Source organism: Callospermophilus lateralis, unplaced genomic scaffold (genome assembly GCF_048772815.1).
Source record: "Callospermophilus lateralis isolate mCalLat2 unplaced genomic scaffold, mCalLat2.hap1 Scaffold_120, whole genome shotgun sequence".
Lineage (NCBI taxonomy): Eukaryota > Metazoa > Chordata > Mammalia > Rodentia > Sciuridae > Callospermophilus > Callospermophilus lateralis.
Window position 1 is genome coordinate 1,392,678 of NW_027512320.1, and position 26,207 is coordinate 1,418,884.

The 26,207-nt window shown below is 37.3% G+C and overlaps 1 pseudogene; it reads right to left on the bottom strand.

Moving 5' to 3' along the window:
* Nucleotides 1–24,072: 24,072 nt before the first annotated feature.
* The window catches only part of LOC143386709 (heparan sulfate glucosamine 3-O-sulfotransferase 3A1-like), a 90,164-nt pseudogene continuing 88,029 nt past the window's right edge, over nucleotides 24,073–26,207 (bottom strand).

Genomic DNA, 26,207 nt, shown 5'->3' on the forward strand with positions numbered 1-26,207 from the left:
TTCAATTCCCAGGATTAAATAAATAAATAGATAGATAGATAGATAGATAGATAGATAGATAAAAATTTTAACATGAGTCCCTAGGGGCTGGGGTTGTGGCTCAGAGGTGGAGCATTCACCTAGCACGTGTGAGGCATTGGGTTTGATCCTCAGCACCACGAAACAATAAATAAAATAAAGATATTGTGTCTAACTACAATTAAAAATACATTTTTAAAAATAAATAAAATAAAAATGAGTCCCTCTCTGATCAGTTTTTCCTTTTTTTTAGATAAATCAATTAGTTTTTCCAGACCACCATTCACATTTGGCTTAATAGTATAATACTATAATTGGTCTTTCTAGCCAGGTTGAGACAGAATTAAATTTGAAAGAAAATATATTTCTAATAAGGCTCTCTCATGTTCACGCAGATCTTATGGATGATTCTCTGGGAGCCCAGAATAGTTCAGTGATTTTCTGATATGTAGTAAATTGTAAAATGGAAATTATAAGCAAGGAAATCTCTTGAACAACACAATACTTTTTTTCTATCATATCCAAATTATATGTTATTTCCTTCTTTCAGGTTTATCTTTTTCAAATGCTAATTTCAAATTCTCAGATGGGGTTAGTGACTCCCTGTGTCTGAAATTACAGTCTAGATCCCCTGTCATTCCCAGCTCTCAGTTATTTGGCCTTACCTCCCACAAATTCCCACCGCACCTCAACATAAGTGCCAAACTCCTCCCTCTGCAGCAGCATCTCAGCACACACCACCCATGTCAGCAGCTGTAGTCCTCCGAAGAGGAAGCTCTCAATGCTTAAAATGCTATTTTTTTCATCCTCATCCCCAATCCACTCACTTCCTGAACCAGTGGTCTCTTCAAAACACCATTGTTCTGCTTTCCCAACAATAACTTATTTCTTGTTGAACTTTTGTTTATATCATACAGTTGGACAGAACCATACCAAATAAACTATTTGGAGGAAAAACGTTGTCACTTTTAAAATATTTTCAAAATGCAAAAGTATCACGAACTCTTTTGCTGTGATCTAGCATGGTGCAAATCATACACTAATCACTCAGTGAATACCTGTTAAATGAATGGGATCTATTTCTAATGATCTCATCAACGAGAAATGTTTTCATAGCAAGTTTAATTCATTAGCTTTTACTAGGGACATCAGCTCTCCACCCTCTACTACAATTTATGATAGCACATTTGCTTTTCTAGGAGAAAAAAATATATAATTTTTTAATTTAAAAAAAATTATAGAAAATCTGTGCATCAAGTGACACTGGATTTTTTTTTAATCATTACAAAGCAAACTAGTATCTCAAATCACCTTTTTATACTAAAAAATCTGGGTCCTAAAATACAACTTTTGTCCCTTGAGAAGTGGTTTTCTAACATATAGAAATACCTCTGAAGGAAACATTGTCATAATTTAAATAAAATCTGGGAAATTATTTACAACATTGCCCCCATTTAATTTTAGAATTTATAGATATCACAATATATGGGTTCATCATTTGAGGTAGACTCAATAAAGTGTCTGTAATTTTCTATTTAAAAATGAGCATGAGAGTTTATTGACACTATCATAACCATTTTGCAAAGGATATTCAACTTATGTAGTTTTACCTCAACTATCTTTTCTACAAACATTATCCACCACAATTCTATGAACAATTTTGGAGACTATCATGGGTCATTAGGTTTAAAAGGAAAGCTTAGTCCCAAATGTAATCTTATGGATAAGATAGTTCAACAGAAATCCATCACCCTACAAAATTCAGTGTTGGAAATAAAGGATACAGGGCAACAGGGCTCTGATTCTTTGTTCTGTTATCATTATTCTTACCACTTTGTAAGGGGCTGCATGTGACTGGTTAATTATTTGTGAAATGCCTTCTACATTTTTTTAATGCCTTCTTCCTTTTTAATTACTTCAGGACCTTACCTCAAGATATCCCCAAAGCCCATAGTGACAATAGGAATCCTGCTGTATTATTTGAGAATACAAGATCCAAATATAGCCACACAAAAGAAAACAGCTCTCAGGCAGAGAAAAATCAGTGAGCAGAAATTCCCTGGGAGCTTGAATAGCCACACCCACACAATCAAAAAAACGTACATGAAAATCCTTCATAGTTATTCAATCTTTTCCATTAAATATCTAATATCCTTATAGTATTAGTTAGCTAAATTTACTTGCTATTTGCCATATGTTCACCTATTTCTCCTTCTTACTCTTATTTTTCAGTTGCTTTTCCCTTTTTAATCCAATGGAAAGCCTAATAATTCTACAACATATCTCCTGGTTTGTTGTGAGATTCAAATATTCTAATGACCAATGGATCCAAAACAGTTTGGAAAGGTTAAAAACACATTAGAGCTGTAAGATGTCATTGTTTCTCCTCTTTCAAATAGTAGTCATCTGTTCTAACCTAGAAAAGAATGTAGTTGTGTGTATATAAGTAAGCAATCACACTAGGAATACAGGAAATTCTAGAAGAAAGAACTATATTGGAATAACTGCTCTAGTGAAGCAAAGAGAGCGGTGATGAATTGGAGGAATCACAGGTCAGAACAAACGTTAGCATTCCTGTCAAGAGCTGGGGCATCTCCCCAGGCCTCCCGCTTGGCTATACCATCCAGGAGCCAGCCCTTATTCTTGTTTTCTGTTGCCCTTTGGAACTGACCTACTCCCTCTGGCCATTCCAGAGGCCTTCTCTTTGGTCTCCAGTTTCCTCAGAACTGAACACTTTTCTTTTCTCTACGTGACCTCCTCCCTCTAGCCTACATTTTTGGGCTTTTCTTGGATAAATAGATCTCTCCACCCAGAACCATTTAATTTCCCCTGAGGAAGAAAAGCTCTGCCTACCCACTCAATGAGTCAGTGATATTTTCCAAAACGGCCTCCGTGTGGCTCTGCGAAGCTCCCTTGCTGACACAGCCATAAGACTGGCCACCTAGCTGCAAAGGTACACGTGCCATGCAACCCGGTATCCAGATCACTAGTACACAGGAGAGACTAGAATCACTCATGGTCTGACTCCAAATACTTGCCAGACTAAAGTCATAGGTGAATATTTGCAGAAGAAAAAGTGATCTATTAAAAGACTCCTCAAGTCTGAAGCCAGCTCCTTAGTGGGATCCTGGCCCTGCAGGAGTGTTTTTGACAGAAGTCACTTTCCCCGCCCTTAGGAGTCAGTGGCAATGCTGGCACTCAGAGATGACTGATTTTGTGTGGTTATTCTCCTCCCTCTGAGAAGCAGGGTCCAAGAAATGAGCACTTTGATGTGCAGATGTAGAATGCAAATGCATAGGCTTTAAACATTCAAATTGATGGAACTCTAAGAGATAGGGAATGTCACAAAGCTATAAAAATGTTCAATTCTGCTCTTCTGTGAAAGTACTAGACACTGAGCAAAGATAGATTTTTAAAAAGGCAAATATAGCCAGAAATCTCCAAAACCGTAGTAAATTAAGAACTGAGTTGGATTGGGGTATACAAATGAAAACTGAATATTAGATCAAATACTTGTGATATGTCATTTCTTCCATAGCTTTAATGATTGAACACGCTGTAATTATCCTGAGAGTTTCTCCACGTATGAATAACTTGAATATCACTGGCTTATTTCATACAAGAAAAATAATTCACTGAAGCCCAATATTTTCTTTGTGTTAAACAGAATTATGGCCTCGTGGGTGTTTCAATTTGGAACTTCGTGCCTTTAAATTTGTTTTACTAAATACAGTCTAGAAATGTTAATTATTTCTATCTAGCTCTTGATAATTGTTCCTACAATTATCAAGAGGAATTAGTGACTGCTAACAGCTCTGACAAATCAGACCAAGAATTAAGTATCTCTGTGCTCAGAGAACCAAGATCCCAATTATAATGTGTGACCCAGACCACAAATAACTGCTGTTCAAAAGAGAAATACCTTGAAAATGGTGGCAACAAATTTCTCTCTTAACTATATACCTGCCCAGCATAAATAGAAATCATATGAAATAAGCTAGAGGACCCATGGTGTCTGAGTTTCCTCTAAATTTAATTGTCTGAACTAAATCAAATTTGATTTCTTTCTCTTTTGCCTTAAGGATGAAATATTTGCTTTATCCCATTTACATTTTGAGCAACAAAGTTGCTTTTATTTTGTACTAAAATAAGTGCTATTTTGCAACTCTAGTAATCTAATTTTAACTGTTCTCTACTGCTACAAAAAATCAAAATTCCCAGTATGTCCTTGTAATTTCTTTCTGAATTTTTCCATCCCAGTTTTGAAACTGAAAATTAGAACTTCTATGTATATTTTTCAGAAACTGTACAAAATCATCAAAATTCTCCTAACATCACAAACATAACAAAATGTACCATCTTTTAAAATGTTTTAACTGCATGGCCCGTAAACAGTGTTTCCCCATAACTCACACAATTCACTCATTCAACAAAGAATGATCAGCAAAAACATTCTAGACCACTGATTTTGAAGCAGAGAACTTGAAAATGTCCAAAATGCATCTGAAAGCACCACAGAATATCCAGACCCTAGCTGAGAAATGCTGATTTGCAGTTTCAGCTCTGACCAGACAATTCCTAGAAGATGAAGCGGTCACAGATGCAGAGCTGACTTTATGTCATCCAAGTACAATGACACAAATAATAGATCGGTATACTTATAAAGAAATAGAGGAGTCCAAAAACAGGCTCTGTTGGGAGTCTCATGACTTCAAATCCAGAATCTCTGTTTCCCCTCCATTAAAATGCAGCTTCTACCTCTGCCACCCCTGGTCGCCCTAGGTAAACCGCCTTCCCATTTTATTCCTCATACCTTTTGCTTTCTTGCCAGCCCACATGCTAATTCAATCAACTGACTAAACATGGAATCTTTTTAATGTCCTTTATGTCTTTACCTAACTATTTTAACAGATGAAATAATTTGTAACAGTTGTTTTAATGTCCTTCTCTGTTAATTGTAACATTTATCTTTCCTAACTTTTACATCAGTTCCAGTTGATTCTTCCCCTTCTTTTCTTTAATATATATATCAGTTGTAGGTGGACACAATATCTTTATTTTTATTTATTTATAGATGGTGCTGAGGATCGAACCCAGGGCCCCACTTGTGCAAGGCAAGTGCTCTACCACTGAGCTACAACCCTAGCCCCTTCTTCCCCTTCTTATAGATCATGTGTCCCTGTGTCTTTGCACAGATACTAATTTTTGACTGGATGCCAGTCATTGTGAACGTTCCTTTGTTGGGTGTTGGGTCTTATTGTATTCTGACATGTTATTCTTGAGTTTCATTGGAACAGGATTATTTTACCTGGAAGCAGGTTGATCCTTTCAGATCATACCTTCAAGATTTGTTGGGTGGGACAAGAGCAGCGATCACTCAAGGATCAAAACACCCCTCCACTGCTGCCAGACACTCCCGAGTACCCGGTACAGCTCCTGATGCCTCATAAAGCTTTCTGTTTTGACTGGTGGGAACAGTCACTGTATGCTCCAGGTTCCCCCTCAGTGAGAGCATACACTGTCTCTAACCCGTTGGATGGTTGTTCCCTGGCCTGGGGTAGTGTCTTCTTAGCCAGAACAAATGAGGAGACCTCTGTAAATTTCAAGTGCTCCCTCCCCCTCTCTGCCCCACCACATCCATCTTCTCACACCAGAAGGTCTCCAGGTTTCCTGGGCTTCCCCTCCACCAGCACCTGGAGTTTGCCCCCACAGTAAGCCTGGACAGGTGCAGGCTCATCTTACTTGTTCCATCTCTCAGGGAACACTGCTTGGCATTGCCTCAAAAAACATTATTTTCTGCATTGTGCTTGCTTTTCCTGGTTGTTGTGTGAGGGAGGGTGAATTTAGTCTCTATTACTCCCTCTTGGATACACGTGGAAGCCTGTAGTCATCTCACTAAATACTGAATTGAATTACACCAGAAGGAATTAAAATCCAAGAATCGAAGATAAACAACATAAAATAAATTCCTAGATAAATGGTACTCCAAAACCACATCAAAGCGTAAGCTGATAATTTAACAAAAGAAAATAAAAATTAGTGCTTCATGAGGTCATTTAGGATCTTTCTGGGACTACATGTGGCTGTTATCTTCTTAGTTGTCTCTAATCAACCATACTTCCAGCCAAATCTTTGCTATTCTCTTTTGAAACAGAAAATGGGGACACTGAAACAGGTGACAATACAGATTTGGGGCCATATACATTTAAAAAACTGAATTAAATTAGATTCTCTTCATAGTTTATTTTTTCCAAAATAAAAAAAAAACATAGCTGAAATTATTTTAGAATCTGAGGAGTAATAAAAATATTCTTCAAAATTATAATAATTACCATATTGAAAGTTTTTTTATTGATCTGCATTCATTTCTCCCTTCAGTCTAACACTAAACTTCTTTATGATTTACCTAAAATTTTATAAATATTCATTTTGAAATAGACAATGCTCTAGGGTGAATTTTCTATCTTTGATCTGTTGTGGGTTTTTTGTTTGTTTGTTTGCTTTTTAATGAGGAAAGTCTCAGAATTCTTGAGCTCCTATCATCTCTCTATGCCCTACTGTACACTATCCTTCATGAATTCTGCAGACCTGGTGACTTATCAACTAACCCCTCCTCGATTGGTGCTGGAGAAAGTGAATCAGACAGCTGAACTTAGTGAGGCTGATGTGGGCCCACCCCTCCCAATCAGCTGGATGAATTACAGTTCAGGAAGACTGTACATGTAGCTTAATGGTCTAGAGAAGAGAACAGCTTAAAAGACACAAGCTGAGCAGGTAGAAAGGAGTGTGCTGTGACAGTGCCAACTCCACACCCAATCAGGCTTTCCTCTTAGGTGATCGAGACAACCTCCTCGAAGACTTGCTGGAAGCATGATTTGCTTCTCTGCCAGCTCCATCTTTTAGTAACCAAGGATCCCCTCTGTTCAATTCCATCCCCTCCTACATTCAAAGAAGAGTTGGTCTTTCTTATTTTATAAACGTTGCCAGAGGCTTAGTGTCTTTTTGTTTTTTGTTTGTTTGTTTGGTTGGTTTTGTTTTGCTTAATATCTTGGATATCTGTTTCATGCAAAGTCACAAATCTCCACATTTTAATCTTCTAACCATAGAATATATGAGAGAAGTAGTTCTCCTTTAAATAAAAAGGAGTTTAAGTCAAAGAAGGACACTTGTAAATTTTCTGTTCTCCCTCAAACGTCTGAAGCATAGATTGGTCAGAATATAGCCATAGCAAGACTCCCCATGGACACCTGTGAAGAATCTCTCATTGAGGCCAAATTCTACATGGGGAAGTCTTGGTTCCAGTATCAACCTGGATCTCTGTCAAAAGCATATGACTTTCAAAAAGTATTTTCCCAGAGTGTTGTTGTGTTCCATAGAAGGCAAAAGACTTGAAAGCAAGCTGTTTATTGTCTCTATGTAGTGTGGGTTGGGGAGGCACCAGGGGGACATTGGAGACTCTCAGGCTATTAGGAACTTGACTTCTCACAGGCAAGAGCACAATCTAATGTGTGGAGAAAATAAACCCAGCAAACTACTGCACTGGAATAAAATTTTACACTTATTGATGCAGTCTGGGGGATCCACAAGAGAAGACATTTTGAAATTTGTAGCTGAGAAAATGTTTTCGTTCTATGGGTAGATTCAAGTTTTCCGTAGCTGAGACCTTGGATGACAAATAAAGCATTGTCACTCTCTGATTGGGAGTTTTAGGAGCAACAGAGGGAGTAAGTCCTCTTGCCACTAAATTCAGGCCTGATGATCAGCCTCAAACTCTTGTGATGTGACGTTTCTTGTCCTCTGAGCAGGAGCTCAAACTATTGAGACTACTGTGTAAGAAAGCTGTGTGTCAGCTCTGTGCTTGAGGTCAGCTTTTGGTGTCTTTATATTACAAAAACCCTAGGGCCTCCTCCCCTTTGATTTTACATGCTTCTACCACACAACCAGAATTACTTTTACCTATTAGTGCAAGAAGGCAAATTAGACAGTTGCCCTGCACACCATATGCCTCTGGGGAAACTTGCAACCTCTCGGATTCTCCATCTCCACAGCATAAGGCAGGAGTGATGGTAGCTCTTCAATAATTAACTACCTAAGTATTGAGCAGAGGTCTGTGTGGTGTCTGGAGATATGACAGCCCATAAACAGAGAAGCCTCCTGCTCCAGGACTTGCTAATCTAGTCAAGTATGCCCTTTGTAACTCTCAAATGCCAACACAAGTAGAAAACTCTTCCCAGAGTTCCTGGCACACAATATTTGCATGTTATGTTTGCAGTTTCATTTTTGTTTGTTGTTGGTGTCAGCCGCAGCATTACCAACATTTTCTTGCAGTTTTTTTTTTTTAAGTTAGCTACTTATATAATATGATTGCAGGAGTCTCAGCAAGACCCATAAAAAGTGTTCACTCTTATTCCCTTTACGTGAGTCTTTAACAAAGTACCCAAATCTAAGATTACCTGTCGGCAGCAACTTATCCTGGGGAATTGGGAGCTATGTACATGAGGGAAGGTGCCTGGATTTGGGAGGAAACAGAAACTTATGGACTTTTACAAAGTGAAATACTATTGGAATTGGGAGGTCTGTGTTAAAATATGGACAAACTTATATAATATTATTTGGATTTGAGTTGTGGAAGTATATTTCAAGCTTATTCTAAAGCTTGAAAGACTAGAGAGACTAAAGCTCAGGCTGATTCCAAATATTAGAAATTTTACTAAGGCTTTTATGTGTATTCCAAATAAAGATCTTTATTTCGGAGTAGGCCAAGGATAAAAGACACTAAGTTCATTTCAGTTGATTCTTTGTGTATTTTAACCATAAATGTAGTTAATAGCAAACTATTGCTTCTTCCCACTTGTCATGTTCTAGAACTTTCCTCAATCATCTGAAGTTTATTTCCTAAGCTCAAAAGACAAATGCCAAGAATTACATTTATGATGTTTCATTGCTGCTGCATAGAGATATTAGGTGTGCCCTTTTCTCTTTAGACTCAACACAACAGAGAAATCAACATCACAAAGGCAGAACACAGTCAAGTTTGAGGATTTTTTGTCTATTTTACTGAGTTGAAAGTCTGGCTTCCTTGTATTTTTATTATTTATCTATTTTTTTAGTTATAGATGGACACAGTACATTTATTTTATTTTTTGTGGTACTGAGGATTAACCCAGTGCCTCACACATACTGAGCAACTGTTCTACCACTGAGCCCAACTGCTGCCCTGAGAGTCTAGCTTTCCTATAAGCATACTGAAGGGATTTATAAGACAGAAACTGAATAGACAAGTATTTTTTTTTTCCTCCAGGAAATTGCTTAGCTTTCCTTTAATTAAAACAGATTCTTTTTTAAAGGAAGAAACATATTTCTGATTTTATATTTTCCTGCATCCAAGAAGGGACTCATAATATTTAGCTTCCACTAAAGAAGCATAAACAGAGAAGTAAACAAGGCAAAGTTTTACATCTCAGCCCTTGGGATGAATTGAGCAATGCCTGAGTGAGAAGGTCAATCATTTAAAGGCTGCAGCTGCTCAGGAATTATATCCTATGTAAGCAGCTCCCTGACTGATGTGAGGAAAGGGTATGATGAGTCATTCCTGATGATTAATTCTTAAGAATCATTGTCCAGTAGTCAAACACTTCCATGTGGGAAATATGTACTTATGACAGTTCTTTTTAAGTCCTTCAGCTTGACTAGACCTTAGGGAGATACAAAACACACAGGATCAGTGACTTCTCCGTGTTCTGTGTAGTGAAAGGCTTCATTCCTTCCATGGAGGATCACATCAGAATTTAGAAAGGAGATGGAGATAGAACATAGAAAAACACCCCAAGCTTTATGGACCAGTGAAGTAGGAACAATATGCCACAGTCTATTGACAGTCCCACAAAGTTATACCAGAAGTCTCAGGGAGGGAAGTGCCACATGATACACCGATCCCACCTCTGACTTATAAATCACTAACTTATAACATACAACACCCACACCCCCATGTTTATTGGAGAGTTATTCACAATAGTCAAGTTATGAAAGTAACTTAAGTTTATCAACAGATGCATGAATTAAAAAAATGCATGCATATGTATGTATAGGCACATATACTTATAAAATTTATTCTCCCTTAAAAAAGGAGGAAATCTTGCCAATTGTTACAGCATGAACAAACCTGGACATAAACCAGACTCAGAAAGACAAATACTATATGATCTCATCAATGTAAGGAATCTAAAAAAACTGTCATAGCCATTATCACAGAGAGCAAAAGGGTGGTTACAAGGGGTTAGGGCTTGGGGTAAGAGAAAGGCAAGATACTGTCAAAGTATGCAAACCTTCAGGTACAAGGTGAATATGTGCCAGAGGCCTAATGTACCCCATGGAGACTACTCAGAATAATTTATTACTTGTCTGAAATTTGCCAAGAAAGTAGATCAAGTGTTCTCACCACATGAAATGGTTAACTATGTGAGGTGGTGGATAAGCTACTTATCTTGACTATTGCTGTGCTTGAGTGTCCTCCCAAGGTTGATGTGATATAAACCTGATCCTTAGTGCAAATGTATTAGGACATGGGACCCTGAAGAGGTGTGCAAGTCCTGAAGGATTTAAGGCCTTTACTACAGGAGTAGCTTCTTAATAAATGGAGATTTGCTTCCACTCTCTGCCACCCAATACTCTCCCTGGACCCTTGTTTTATTCTGTCCCCCTCACTGCCCCTGCTATCATGAAATGACAAAGAAAGATGTGGCCCATTTATCTTGGTCTTCCCAGCCTCCAGAACATGAGTCAAATACATTTCTGTTCATTATCTATCCCCAGTCTGTGGTGTTTTATTATAGGGGTATAGAATGGACTAAGACAATTTTGGTAAATATATAAAGAGATCAAATAATTTATACCCTACTCTGTACCATTGGTCTACATATCTATTTTGATGCCAATACCATGGCATTTTTGTTACCATAGCTTTGTAGTATAGTTTAAGGTCTGGTATTGTGATGCCTCCTGCTTCACTTTTCTTGTTAAGGACTGCTTTGGCTATTCTGGGTCTCTTATTTTTCCAAATGAATTTTATTATTGCTTTTTATATTTCTCTAAGAAATGACATTGGAATTTTAATTGGTATCACATTGAATATATATAGTGTTTTGGGTAATATGGCCATTTTGACAATATTAATTCTGCCTATCCATGAGCCTGGGAGATCTTTCTATCTTCTAATGTCTTCCTTCAATTTCTTTCTTTAGTGTTCTGTAGTTTTCATTGTAGAGGTCTTTCACCTCTTTTGCTAAGTTGATTCCTAGTATTCATTTTTTTTGAGGCTATTGTGAATGGGGTAGTTTTCCTAATTTCTCTTTCAGAGGGTTCATCACTGATGTATATAAATGCACTTGATTTATAGGTATTGATTTTATACCCTGCTACTTTGCTGAATTATTAATTAATTCTAGAAATTTTCTGGTGGAATTTTTTTGATCCTCTAAGTATAGAATCATGTTGTGAGCAAATAATGATAGTTTGAGTTCTCCTTTTCCTATTTGTATTCCTTTAATAAGACACAGAGACAACCCCACATAAATAGAGTTATCTCATATCAGACAAAGGTGCCAAAAACATACATTGGAGAAAAGATAGCCTCTTCAATAATTAGTGCAGGAGAATTGGAAATTCATATGCAGCAAAATGAAAATAAACCCCTATCTCTCACCATGCACAAAATTCAACTCAAAGTGAATCAGGGACTTAAGAATTAATACAGAAACCCTGTGCTTAATAGAGGAAAAAGTAATCCCAAATCTTCATCATGTCAATTAGGCCCCGACTTCCTTAACAAGACTCCTAAAGCACAAGAAATAAAATCAAGAATCAATAAGTGGGATGGACTCAAGCTAAAAAACTTCTTCTCAGCAAAAGAAACAACCAGTGAAATGAACAGAGAGCCTACATTTTGGGAGCCACACACACATTTTTGCCACACACATCAGATAGAGCACTAATCTCCAGGACATATAAAGAACTCAAAAATCTTAACACCAAAAAAAAAAAAAAATCAATAAATGGGCTAAGGAGCTGGACAGACACTTCTCAGAAGAAGATGTATATTTGATCGACAAATATATGAAAAAATGTTCAACATTTCTAGTAATTAGAGAAATGCAAATCAAAACTACTCTAAGATTTAATCTCATGCCAACCAGAATGGCAGTTATCAAGAATACAGACCACAATAAACGTTGGTGAGGATGTAGAGAGAAAGGTACACTCATACAGTGCTGGTGGTACTGCTAATCAGTGCAACAAATCTGGAAAGCAGTATGGAGATGCCTTAGAAAACTTGGAATGAAACCACCATTTGACCTAGCTATCCCACTCCTCAGTCTATACCCAAAAGATTTAAAATCAGCACACTATAGTAATGCAGTCACATCAATGTTCATAGCAGCTCAATTCACAATAGCTGAACTGTGGAAGCAAACTAGATGCCCTTCAATAGATGAATGGATAAAGAAATTATGGTATGTATATACAATAGAATATTATTCAGCATTAAAAAAGAATAAAATCATGGTATTTTCAGGAAAGTGGATGGAGCTGGAGAATATAATGCTAAACGAAGTAAGCCAATCCCAAAAAACCAAAGGCCTAATGTTCTCTGTGATAAGTGGATGCTGATCCAAAACACAGAGCTGGGAGGCATGGGGAAAATGGAGGAACTTTGATTGACAAAGGGGAGGGAAGGTGGGGAGAGTGCAGAGGGACAGGAGAGATGGTGGAATGAGATGGACATCATTACCCTAGGTACAGGTAATATTGCACAGGGTGTGATGCTATATTGTGTACAACCAGAGCAATGAAAAGTTGTGCTTCAATTGTGATCTATGCATCAAAATGCATTCTGCTGTCATATATACCTAATTAAAATAAATTTTTGAAAAAGCATTTTATATAAAATATAAACAAATAATGTATAGCCTAAATATCTATTTTTATTTGTGTATCATGTACAAAGCTGGGGTAGGGAAAGAATGTGGTATTACTGTCCAGGAGTTGAGGTAACCATTCCCTTTAAGAGAAGTGTGTCACGTCCTAGTCTCTAAACAGAGATGTTTCATAATGATGATATACAATCCCCTAAAAGTAGATTATGATAGAAATGGAAAGTCCATGAGGACCTTAGGTACCAGAATGGAAACCTAAGGAAGAGAAAGGGATCAGTGTGGAAAGCCCAGATCTTCTTCCAAATTGTGGGGTGTAGACTAGCACAGTGGGGTCAAGAGAGAAGCTGTCAATGAGCCCAAGAAGTGCCTGAAGGCATGGGCTATGAGCTTAAACCCACAATCCTGCCTACCAATGCCTTTTGTGGCTTTTGGTAAGTTGCCCAGTCCTTATAAACCCATTTTCTCACCTCTCCAATGTGGACACTAAACCTCCTTCACATAGTTGAAAAAGTGACCTCTTACAAAGCTGTGAGCAAAGGCTGGGGTTTGGCCAGCTCTTAGATAATGCTAATTGTCCTCATTATTGTTATTGTTAGGGGAAAAAAGAGTCACTCACCAGAGATGCATGATGTAGCTCTAGTGAAAGGGCAGTTTCCTTTTCAATATTCCTGAGCCCTCCCCATATGGTAGTCTTCCAAGAAACTCATGTTTAGAGAAGTGGCTATGAGCCTGTAGGCCAGCTCAGATTAGGAAGCATAGTGACCCCAGAGGCTTATGTGCTCAGCTCCTCTCTTTGTCCATAAGTACACCATCAGTATATACCACCAGAAAAAATATCCAGGACATCATTAAAGTATTCAAAGCTTTGAACTCTTTCATTCAATTCGCAAAATGTTTTTAACGCTTCTTTAATGGCATAACTAAACAACACTTCAAATTGACCCAGATATTGAAAACTAAGAATGTACCATGTAATCTTCTTACAGATTTAAATGTTTCTCTCCTCTTTTCTTACTTGAAAAGAAGATGAGTGCCAAAGAATTATTGAAATGTGCAAAATTTAAGCATTCAACATTCAAAAATGTACAATAATGGGGCAGTAATCTTATGATATACACTCTAATCATATTAAAAGTATTTCAAAATAAAGATAACCAATCTAAAAATTTGGAATTATAATTTTTTTCAGTATCATGCTTTAAAAGTGTTAGCTTTTAGAGTAAATTTGAAACTACAAATTCAAATTGACCTCATGGATCTGCAACAGAAGAGTCAAAACAACAGTAGGCATTCCTTTTTTCTGACATTTGATTGATTTCTCGACATTTTTCATGTCTACTCATTTAACAGCATTTTTAAATTTTAACCAGTACAATTAGCCTGTGGACAAAAAAAAAGGGCTGTTATAAGGATCCCAGTCATTTTCCAGCATAAGAGGCTATAGAGCAGTTATGAAAATTTTATGAGGAAAAGGAATCCAAAATAATGAGATTCGTGTATAAAAAGCAAACCAAGGCTAGTCTGTGTATACTAAAATGGGAAACCCAAATTCCACAAGCTTTTACCCACTGATGTGCAGAGTTGTAAATTTCCATTTGTTAAAATGAAGACAATTGTTTTATGCCTTTATGAATACATCAAAATGACCCCCACTGTTATGTTTAACTGTAATGCACTAATAAAGAGATAAAATTTTGATATGGTAAAGATAATGAAACTAATGTTAAATTTTATTAATTAAAACAGAGATTGATAAATTCTCATGAAATAATATCAAGTCCTTTGAGTAGTTAAAAATTGATACAGTGAGATATATAATGAGCATTAGAGTTCCTGAAATACCCTGATGTGATGACTATGCCTTTCAATGATAAAAAGTAAGGTTCTAGATAGCAGGAAATCATGGGTGAAGAGAGAGAGCTGCTTAAGGATAAAGTTTCAGCTTTGTTGTCCTAACACCTAGGACAGACATATTCACAAATTTTCAATAAATGTGTGTTATGACAAATCAAATATGTGACTAATAACAACAACTGGGTTATTTTAGGGTTTTTTCAGGGACAATACTAATGAGGCATGGAATGCATTATGTAAGCTAGAATCAGGCCATATCTCTAAATCCAGATTAAGTCTGTAGAAGAGAGATAATTAGTTAAGGTACCCTCAGAGATTCTTTTATTCATTTATTCAATTTTTTAAAAAACTTATCAAATTCATTCACTTTTCCAGAAAATAATCTGAATTCTGATATTTAATAGCATTCGACAGGCTATTCTTGACTTTCAGGATCTTTTCAGGTAAAAACCTGTGTTCACACCACCTGAGCTAATGGATATCTTGAAAGAGTTGGGTATCAAAATCTCTAAAGCTTCAATCTAGTGTTATTCTTTTCCTTAGACTTCTTCAAGGTTTTTTTGTTGCTTTGTTAAGATAAAGTTCAAACTTCTTGGCATTGCTCACAAAGCCTTTCTCAACTAGTGCTCTGCGTGTTTCTGACCTCAGCTAGCTCTACCTCAGTCCTCTGACACTCTTTGAAAAGGCTGCACAACTTAGTAATTCCTCAAAAGCCCTTGTCCATGATGACCCCTTCGTCTGAAATGCCATTCCTGGTGTTATCCAACATACTATGTTCAATAAATCCAACCAGTATGTCAATTCTTCATCTTAGTGTCTCCTTCCCTAGGAAGAGTATATATGTGCATGCACACACAGGCACACACATGAGCCACACCCAAGGCTGAGTCAGTTGCTTGTTTTCAATGCTCATTCTCTGGACTCCTGTGACATTGTGAGTATCTCCATGATATTTACCACATAGCTTTGGAAATCACTAATTGTTTTGCCTCAAATTTCAAGAGGAAATCTCTCTCTTGTGTGATGCTGTGTGAAAGGTGTGTACCATTTTGTCTGTCCATTAATAGCTCTTAAGCAAAAGTACCCTTATTATAATAGATGATAGAGATCATTCTGGAAATGAAGATATTTCAGAGCTTCAAATAATTATGCTTTATTTTGCAACCTAATATTCTGGTTAGACCTTTGTGCATTTTAAATTTTTGAGTTAATTATCTCCATAATCCATAAGATGTAATACAATTTTACTTAAATTCAGGAAGACACCAAATATTTACATAAAGGTTTTGGTTCTTGTCAGGTCTTTTGGTCACAGCAACCAAAAAAACAAAAAAAAAAAAAAGTTGACTCAAACAGAATTAGAGGAGGAAATGTTTATCTGTGGCTTACAGTTTCAGATGCCTCAGTCCACAGATGGCCAACTCCATTGCCCTGGACCCAAGGTGAGCAGAACTTCAGGGCAGAAAAACATGGCAGAGAAAAAGCAGCTCAGAACATGGCACCAGGAAGCAGAGAGAGTGACCTCAGCTCATCAGCAACAAAATATATACCCCAAAGGCACACCCCCAGTAACCTTCTTGCTCCAGCCACATCCTACCTGCCTAAAGTTACCAGCCAGTTAATCCCTATTAGTGGATTAATCCACTGATTAGGTTAAAGCTCTATCCTAACTCAATCATCACCTCTAAACTTTCTTGTATCTTGTCTTACATGAACTTTTGGGGGACACCTCATATCTAAACTATGTCAGTTACCAATTAGGAAAAGTAGAGATTGGATGCTCAATGAATGCTAAAGGCAGTTAGTTCCCCTCTCCTCCATGCTCAATGAGGAAGGACTCTTTTAGTGATATTTCCAGTCAATTGGTCATCCCAAAGAGGTAAGCACAAACATTTCCTACCACCATGACTATACTTCTTCCTTTCATAGACCTGAGTGAAAAATAGCAAGTTAGAAAGCATATAGATATCATGTGGGGAAAGAAAGGTGTTAAGTCATAGAAATTGATTGACTTTAGATGAACTATTCATAATATTTCCTTGGTAAATTGCATAATTTCACAGAAATGTTATTAATTGAACAGAGATTATAGTTTTGAAAAAAAATTTTTTCAGCTGTAATAAATGTGGCCCAGAGCTAAATTAAGACATCCTTTCACTTCTCCGGGCATAACATTTTTTCCGAACAGCTGGTTTCTGTTAATAGGCATATCTTTCCTACAGAGCTAGCAAATTTGTAATCCCATGATGCTTGCTGTGTAACCACCCCAGAGCACATAATCACAGAGCACATTCCCGTTGCTTTACAAGGATTTTTTTTTTCTTTCAAAGTTGTACTTTTGGAAGACATACCATCTATTTTGTACCCTTGTTTCATGCCTTTCTTTAATTATAGCATCTGATATTTATGGTGGAGAGAAGATGATAAAGATGTACAATTGCCTATTTAAAATATGTGTGCTCACAAATCCTCAAAATATAAAAAAGTTCTCTGAGATGCTAAAGAAACATATTGAAAATTACAGATGCATCCAAGTATATAATTAGGAAATATTAAAAAATAGACAATGGCCATAATGTATTCAGGACCAGATAAGTTCCAAAATGTGTTGTGGGCGATGGTCACAATGTTGTCCCTTCAACCATGTCATTTAAGGTTCAACAGGAATCTTCAGTAATTTGCTGGGATATTTTTAAAGTTTTATTTTATTTTATTCTTTATTTTACATAATGATTCTATTCACAATTTAATTATAGAAAAACAATTTTTGAAATCAGTACTTCATTCAACAAGTAAATGTGTTTTATGGGAGTTTCAGACTGTGGGTTGTCCACCGTCTGAGCTCATTATTCCAGGAAGGAGGATGCCTAACTTCAAATACATTAATTGAAAATGTGTAGTTATTTGGAAGGAGAATGGGTCTAAGATTATCTTTCCACAAAGGAAGAGGACACTCATTTAAATGGAAGTTGAAAGTGAATATTTCACTTATTAGGAGGAAAAATAATTACACAATTTGATTTTTTTAAGCACATAGAAATGGTTCTTTTCAAAATATCTTCAGAGATCATAAAGAAAGCTGAGAGCAGTTTTACCTGCCAGTATAGGAGACATTAGGTATGAATGATTGCAGGAAACCCAGCAGAGTTGCAGGACAGAGGCAGATGGTCAGAAGATGGGTTTACTTCCTACCCACACTGAACTGGACACTTCCAGAGTGAGGGTGTCCTGAGGCAGGGAGGGACAAATGGCAAGAGCAAGGTTCATGGGAGTGAATACAGGAATGATATGCCATAGATGCCAACTCTCAGCTTAGAACTCAGAACAGCTCCTACCTCCTTCCACACAATGCTGAGAACATCATTTGCTTGTTCATTGATGTGTTGGTTGCAGAAGAAAACAAGGATGTGTGTTCTTGTCCATACTACTGGGCTATCTGCCTGCCTTCAACTCTGGATACTAGGTACAAATCTTATTATTTTATGAAGCATTGGTGTGTTCATCATACTGTCATGGAATGATCACTCAATTTGAAACATAACCATTACATTTAGGATAACCCAAATTTCCTCATATACTTCACCTACTCTAAAAATATTCAACCAAAAATTTTGAAGTATGTTTACAGATGCTTACTGTACTAAAAAAAACTATCTTGCACTGGATTTATAATACAGCACTCACCCAGCATGTGCAAAGTCCCGGGTTCAATCTCCAGCATCCCAAAAAAGAAAAAAAAATTAGAACATAGGAAGATAAATATCACCAGTCTTTGATATTAAGAAGATAATAAGATACTAAGTATACCAATAAACTTGAAAATTTCAAGAAATGGGAAAATTCTAAGAAAACATATTTTACAAAATCTAGAATAAAACGAATAGAAAAATATGAAAATTCAATATCTATAGGAGACATTGAATCTATAATTATAAAACTTCCACAAAGAAAACTGAAGTCCAAAATGGTTTTAACCAAAGAATTCTACCAGCCTTTCAGAAGAATAAATTCAGCTCTTGCACAAGTGTTTTTCCAGAAGAACAAAGATGGGAATATTTAAAAGATTCAGCACAATCTGAACACCAAAGGTAGCATGAACATATTAGGAATGTTAAACAAAACACCAAATCCTTCCACATAAAAATTATGAGTATGTCAAAGATTGGCTTTGCTCCAGGAGTAATGTTTTCATTTTCCAAAAGTGTAGCATGATTCGCCATATTATGATAAAAAAAAGAAATGTTGCTGGGCATGATGGTACATGCCTGTAATCTCAGCAACTCAAGAGACTGAGGCAAGAGGGAAAAGTTAAATCTATTTGACCTTTGTCTCCCTTGGTATTAAAATCAGATATTGAGACTAATTTTTCTAGAGCTGAAACTCAGAATGGTTGCTCAAGATGGACTGCGGGGGTTCCCCAGAAATCTGAATAGGAAACGCATATCACCCAATATGGTGCATTTGAAGAGAGGGAAGAATGGAGGCCAGTAGAGGCTGGGATGCCAATCATCACTGGAGGCCAGCAGGGCATGGGGGTGGGAGATGGACCAGAATGTGAGGAAAGTATGAATGTAGGGGTGGCAGGAAAATGTCACTGCATTTGCAATGAAGAAAGACCCCAGTAGGGAGTGGGGGTTAACAGTCCAGGTTTACTGTATAGTGGCTTTGAGAGAGGTCTGGAGTACATGGACCATAGCTTACCAGTCTGGGGACCTTAAGAATGATCAAATTAGCACCAAGCACCAAACATTGCCTTCTCATGCACTACCTAGCAAAGCTAACAAAGGACCATATCTTACCCTATCTGTTCCTTCAAATCTACCTAAAACATCATCCCCAGATATTTTGGGATAAAAAGAATTCACAATAGAACATATGCTCCCCATTTATCATCACATTTTTTTTCCCTTGACAGTAAGACTAGAGGAAAGTGAGTAGTTGAACATATAGCTGTTAAAAGAACATCACAAACAGTTGGAAATTGAACTAAACAAATCCAGGTTATAGCCTGAAACAGCCTAATGTTTCCTAATATCCCACAATAGATCCATATGTAAGGAGCAATTTCTATTTACAGTTTTATTTTCTCCTGGCATAACTAAACTAAATTGTTTTATTGCTTTGCGTATAACGTTGCACTGCTTCATAATTTCCCCAAATTCATCCTTTTTCAAGCCTTAAAGGGAAGACCTGCCATTTCTACGTTCCATTATGTAACAAACAGATTTATAATTTCCCTATTCGTGTTCTTCTCCCGTCTAATGGAGACGCTGAATGCAAATCTATTTTGCATGTTGCAGATATTTCAAGGGCCACAGATTCTACAATAACACCAACGCTTTTCCAACAGAGCTTAAGGTCTGGGATTTTAAAGTCCCACTCTTCTTCAATGATTACAGGTTCCAATTTTATTTCTACATTGAGGTTTGCATTGCACTGAATTTCAGAAACGCTCTTCCTGTTTGGGAAGCATAACTTTCTTCTCTCCCTGATTCTATAGAAATTATGCACCAAGTTCCGCATTTCTAGGATATGTGCACCAGGAATTTGCTTTCCTCTGTTATTACTTAGCAACCCGAGGATATCTGTAACCATAGCACACCCATCTGAATTTAGTTGTTTAACAAAAGTGGAGATATTTAATTCTCTCTCTCTCCACACTTTGGTTTTTTTCAGGTGACAAGAAATATTGTCACAGCACTGTCATGGAGGCAGATGGAAACTGCAAGACATGAACTTGAAAGGGCTTTTAGAAATGCATTGTTGGAGTGTTGGGTTTTTTTTTCACCTCAAGCTGATTGATTCCACTCCACAGAAATTATCCATTTATTATGAGCTACTCCTGTATCTCCATTGGAAAAATCCATTTCAGTTTCCTTTAGCACTCCTGAAGGCAGAGCACAACATTAAATGTTGTTCTTATTGTGACTTCTGAAAGAAACATTAAAATGGCAAATACAAGAATCACTATTAATTAGAAAGTGGCTTTTAGATCTAGTTCGCGTACACACTAGCTGTGCGACTTCCTTGTTTTAAACCAGGAAAACCTCAGCATGACTAGCATTTTGATTGAGATGATTCTTTGTCATGGGGCTTGGTGTGTGCATTAAAGCAGGTTTAGGAGCACTCCTGGCCTCTCTTCCCATGAGATGTCAATAACATCCTATATCCCACTTTTGACACAACCAAAATGTCCCCAGACCTTGCCGTGGGATGCAAAGCTTCTTTTGTTAACCACAGTCTTCAGCCTGACTTTCCCTCTTCTGTAAAGTGACCCTAATGAAAGTGGAGAGAGGCTGTTTTTTAAAGGTGAAATGATGCATCTGTTACATAAATATTAGGTGTTACTGTTTTAGAGGCACATTTGTTTATTCACATTGCCTTTAAGAAATCTTCACTGGTAACAGGTCTCAGATGGCAGAACATGATGAGGGTGTTCAGGAGAAATGTATCCCCTTTTTAACTGCAAAATCAATAGTTAAGAATTTACAGACACATCTATGATTTGAGTGTGAAATGGATATTTGATCCAAATTACCACTGAGGTTTATTCTAGCTTTTCAGATCCTGTGGGAGGGAAATAAAAATAGTGTGGGATTATTCTTTCCAGAATAGTAAATACCCATTCTCTAGAAGCTTATTGATACCCGGTTGTTAGAACAAAATTGACTTGCTTTAAAACTTTGTGCTGTCCATGTCTATACGTGGTCTCACAAGCAATCTGTTCAGCTTGAAGCTGTAGATGTTTTCTGGATATTCTCCTGCAAAGATATTCCACCTTTAAGAAAACTGAAGGAAGTTGGTAGTCATGATTTTGGAGAAGATGACTTGGAGAAAGTATGGCTAAAATGGTCCATTGAAGACCAGACACTTAATTATTTGATGCAGCTAAATAGACCCCCCAAAAATGGAGACCAACTCCATTCACAGCAGGAGTAACAACCATATTGAAGGCAGAAAATGGAACAGTCCTATTGTGGGTAAATCTTAAAGGATAGTGAGTCTGGATCATTTTACATTTTTCTGAGACCTATAACTTCAAACACTCCTCCTGGAAATCTTAAAAGTTTGACAGTTTTCCTGCAGTGTTCTTTTTAAAAATAACAGGAACAAAAACATCTATGGGTAAGAAGAGATGTTAGGCACTCAATTTTTGTTCTTTTATTATTTCTTCCACACAAAAAGAGGAAGGTTACTGAATTCAATTGTTAGATGCAATTGTCTCTTTGTGCAAGTCATTTTTTGCATAAGGTCAAGCAAACAAACACAAAAGATTCAGAAGCACAGACAAAATGAGTTAAAAGATGAGGAGAGTTTAAAATAAATATCTTCTTGTTGCTAGCGACATTCAAGTAGTACACAAACAGGCTGTAAATGTTGGAAAACTGAGGTCCCAGAAGTGAAGGACATCAACTGAGAAAAGGTGACCTGGCTTTGGGGTTTACTTAACTCCCATAAATGAAATATGAACAAATAAACCCACAGATTTGGAGCAATGACAAAATATCTGGAAAATTAAAACATTTTTTTCCCTTCATTTTAATCCTGTGTTAGGTTTCTCAAGAAATATTTACATCCCCGGATATAGCATTTATGATAAATGCACAATTGCACAACATATTTAAAAAGAAAAAAAAACAACAACTAAATTTTGTTGTTTTTGATGGACAACATTGGAGAAGAAACAATAGTTTTTCATACTAGAGTATCTGGTCCTTTAAATCTTGGCAGATAAAGGAAACTTCCATGAAAAAGAGACATTTTTCCTCTTGGGTTTAAATATAAAACGTTGCTGACAGGCTAATTATAAATGTTTTATATATTTCGTGCATATGTGCCTCCTCTCTAGACCAATTTAATTCCCATTAATGCTAATCTTGTTAATACCACTCAGAGACCAAAGGAATACTCTTAATAAACTCTTGATTTATTTGAGTGATTTAAATGCAGGAAGGTGAAGAACAGACGGGAGAAGAGGAAAGTCACTATTTTACCCAGAACTGCATGTCTTAGAATATTTTCCAAATGTGAATGAGCAGTAGGTGATAATTGGTAGAAAGAGGAAATGGAGAAAGAAAGAATAAAGGGACCAAGTATCAGTCCTCCACCCATGAAAAATAAGAGCATTGTAAATGAGCTGTTAATTGATCATTTCTTTAGTACTAGCTCCAATGTTTAACAGTGTGATATTACAAAGAAAGGTAGATTTTCTTTCTTCAAAGAGAGAGAAGGAAAAGTGAGATTGGTACTTGTAGTTTCTAATTGAAGTAGGTCTCTCTTAAAAAAAAAAAAAAAGGATAGCCAAAAATACAAGAATCCAGTGATTTCTGGCAAACTCAAGTCAAGTATTGGTCAGTTAAATTTTTGTGTCTCAAGGTATTTTGATCAGCCAATAGCTAAGACTGGCTCTCCAAAGAGGTTGTGTCCAGGTCTTAGTGGTTTTCTGGAGTACAAGTATGTAATGATACTGGATGCCATAAGGCTAGCCTGGAACTTAGAAAGCAATAAGAAATCTCTGTCTGTCCCTTTTCAGATCATCCTAAAACTAACTTCTAAACTGGAAAGCTTAGTTCTCATTCTCCCTAGAAAAAAGTGGCATAGAATAGAAAACAAATGGAAGATGGGATTTTGTCCAGGATTCATCATCTGGCCTTACATCATTTAACCTCCCTGAGACTCAGTTTCCCTTATCTGTAAAATCTGAGATTATGATCTCCATGTACTATGTTCTTGTACCAACCACTTAGTTCTACAAGGATCAAAACATGTATCTGAAAGCACTATAAAAACCTTGAAGTGATGCACAAACATATAGTATTATTAAATGATAAATGACTTATGGGGAAAAAATGTGGCAGAAGAAGAAGGGAGAAAAACACAAGGATGGATATTAATTTTATCAGGGTCTTGTATTAAAGAGAGAGAGAAAAGGGATGGTGGTGTGGGGGAGATTACCCTCATGATTTTCTTCAATTTTTTTTAATGGAAATTAAAATGCATATACTTGATGATTGGGTATGTAGAACATAAAATAAAATTGAACGTATTTATGTGAGAGAAGGAAGGTTTCCTTTTCTGTTTATCCAAATGCATGATGTCGATTGTACATTCAGATGGGGCGGAGTAAACAATCATTCATTGCAAAAAAAATACTGAAACAAATATTGTCAGCACAAATATTAAACTGCCTTTTCTCTACCAATTGGTAAAAAAATATATTATATTTCCATACTTTTTTTTTTCTTTTTTTCTTTTTAAATTATTTTTGTTATCCATCCCAGCCGAAGTCGTGCCCGGTCATCTGGTAGAACTTCAAGTTGAAGGGCCGGTAGAACTCGCGCAGCCTCTGCACCACCTCCGGGGCGATCTCGGGGTGGGTCCTGCCCTTGGTCTTGCCCAGGCAGTGGGGTTTGCTGCTGCCCTCGGCCTTCTTCAGGCAGGGGAAGCCCTTGGTCTTGTTGAAGTAGAAGTGCTTGTCCGTGATGATGCGCTTGAGGCCCAGGAAGTCCTGCTCGCGGCCCAGCTCGCCGGCCGGGTCACTGATGAGCCGCTCGCCGCTCACGAAGAGCATCTGGCCGATGGGGAAGTGGCGCAGCCAGTGCTCCAGGTGCTTGGCGTAGATGCCAATCTGGATGGCGCTCCATGACGAGTCGATGAGGCCCGTGCTCCTGTTTTTGAACGTAAAGCTCTCGAAGGTGGGGATGTCGGGCCGCTTGGAGAGCGTCTGCGTGTAGTCCGAGATGGCCAGGGTCACCGGGTCGCGCACCACCACGATGAGCTTGGTGTCCTTGGACATGGCCGAGATGCGCGCGGGCGCCTCCCGCGTGACAAAGTAGCTGGGCGTCTTCTCCATGGTGATCTGCCCGTCCAGGGTCCTGGGCATCAGGTCCCTGAGGAAAGCAGAGAAGTATCTAAGTTAGTAATGGAAGAGCTTTACCTTTACCTACAGAGGTGGTTCCAAGGACATGCAGCTCCACCTGCAATCTGATCCAGACTTCCTGGGTTCCAACTGCACCTCCCATTTACTAACTGTGGAGAAGTCACCTAATCACTCTGACCTCTAGGTGCCGAATGCATAGAGTGGAGAATAATGTCGCCTTTTTCATGCAGTTGTTGAGATGATTCGTTGAGTAAATATACCTCAATAGCTTAGAAACATGCCCCAGGCACAGAATAAGTACTCTGTTAAGGTTTTTATTTTATTTATCTTAATATTTATTTTTTTTTAGTTATAGGTGGACACAATATCTTTATTTTATTTTTATGTGGTGCTGAGGATGGAACCCAGTGACTCATGCATGCTAGGCAGCCCTCTACCTCTGAGCCACAGCCTCAGCCCAAGTTTTCATTTTTTATTATGGATCTACAATGCTGGGAGAAAAATAACCTTGGTCAAATTCTTTAGGTGAATCAGAATACTCTGCTATTTAACATGATCATGATGATTTTTGTCTTGTTAATTATTCCTGAAGAATAATATTACCAGTTAGTCATGTTTGAATAGAAATCCCACCAGAGTCTGGATGGAGCAGTAATAAACCCAATTACACTGCTATGAGATGATATTTACTATCCATGCTCTTCCTATCCACATTTTACTCTATTCCTGATAACTGTCCATCTTGCCCTTGACACAAGAACCCAGTAATTTCTCTCAGGGTATTACTATGGACAAAGCCATGATATTTAACATTGTATCATAACAGAGTTGCCCTCCCTTATCCACCATTTTTCTTTCTTTGGTTTCAGTTACCTGCCCTTGACTGTGGTCCAAAAATATTAAGTGGGAAGTTCCAGAACTAAGCAATTAAAAAACTGTAAATCATATGCCATTCAGAGTAGCATGATGAAATCTCACCATGTCCCACTCTGACTTGCCCAGGATATAAATTGTTCCTTGGCCCAGTGTAGCCATGATGTTTGCATTCCTATCCATTAGTCACTTGGTAACAAATTTAGTTAACAACTTGACTGTCACATTTGGCAGTGCTTTTGTTCAAGTAACCCCTATTTTATGAAATAAGAGCCCCAAAGTGCAAGAGCATCAGGTCATACAAATGAAAGTACAGATTAACTCTGGTACTAGTAACAGAGCTGCAGGGCATATAGGGAAAAAAAAAACATGAGCAGGAGAGAGAAAACCTACTTGCTCTTCCAATTTAAGTATGGTTCCATTAAAAGCGTTATTTATTTGAAAAATGTGCTGTGTATTTTTTTCTAACATTAAAGCATTGTCTTTCTAATTCCAAGTTTTCTAAGAAATAGATGTTGCTCCAATCAGTATTAGATAAGATGAATTTGGGAAATTTATTAGAATGACTCAATGTGTTTTGTCCTTTGACCTACTGATAAAAAGAATCCCACTTATAAATATCCTTATATTGCATTTACATTTATTCCTGG